This window comes from Sander lucioperca, unplaced genomic scaffold (genome assembly GCF_008315115.2).
Source record: "Sander lucioperca isolate FBNREF2018 unplaced genomic scaffold, SLUC_FBN_1.2 Unpl_48, whole genome shotgun sequence".
NCBI lineage: Eukaryota > Metazoa > Chordata > Actinopteri > Perciformes > Percidae > Sander > Sander lucioperca.
The window spans coordinates 22,501-23,598 of record NW_023396385.1 but is presented as its reverse complement, the minus strand read 5'-3'; positions in this window follow the sequence as shown (position 1 = coordinate 23,598).

Sequence of the window (1,098 nt, the reverse complement as noted above, 5' to 3'; positions counted from 1 at the left end):
GAGCACTTTTGTGAAGATAAATACAAACTGGACTATTGTTCTATTAGCTTTTATTGTAGCTTGTTCCATCCATCGGCAGATTCGTACTTATTGCGAGCTAAATCACCTTGTATTCATTGTTTAAAATACTATTTTTTTCGTCTAGTGTATCCGTTATTAGACTTTTTTAGCGTAAAGCACTTTGTAACTCTGTTCTGAAAGGTGCGTATCAATAAAGTTTTTCTTATCATTGTTCAAAGTAAATTAAGAGACGTTGGGTTTTGTGGATCAAAGGTTGAACTGAGATCAGCTGAATAATTTATAAACACAGCTGAAGCAGACGCTCCTCCACCAATCAGCTGCCAGCATTTGCTTCCTTACTTCTTTCTCTCCTTCCTTCCTTCCTTCCTTATTTATTCTTCCTTTACTTTCCTTCCCTCCTTCCTTCCCTTCTTCCTTCCCTCCTTCCTTCTCTCCTTACTTCCCTCCTTCCTTCCTTCCCTTCGTCCTTTTCTCCTTCCCTCCTTCCTTCCCTCCTTCCTTCCTTCCTTCCTTCCCTCCTTCCTTTTCTCCTTCCCTCCTTCCTTCCTTCCTTCCTTCCTTCCCTCCTTCCTTTTCTCCTTCCCTCCTTCCTTCCCTCCTTCCTTCCTTCCTTCCTTCCCTCCTTCCTTTTCTCCTTCCTTCCTTTCCTCCTTCACTCCTTCTTTCCTTCCTTCTATCCCTCCTTCCTTTTCTCCTTCCCTCCTTCCTTCCTTCCTTCCTTCCTTCCTTTTCTCCTTCCCTCCTTCCTTCCTTCCTTCCTTCCTTTTCTCCTTCCCTCCTTCCTTCCCTCCTTCTTTCCTTCCTTCTATCCCTCCTTCGTTTTCTCCTTCCCTCCTTCCTTCCCTCCTTCCTTCCTTCCTTCCTTCCCTCCTTCCTTTTCTCCTTCCTTCCTTTCCTCCTTCCCTCCTTCTTTCCTTCCTTCTATCCCTCCTTCGTTTTCTCCTTCCCTCCTTCCTTCCTTCCTTCCTTCCTTCCTTTTCTCCTTCCCTCCTTCCTTCCCTCCTTCTTTCCTTCCTTCTATCCCTCCTTCGTTTTCTCCTTCCCTCCTTCCTTCCCTCCTTCCTTCCTTCCTTCCTT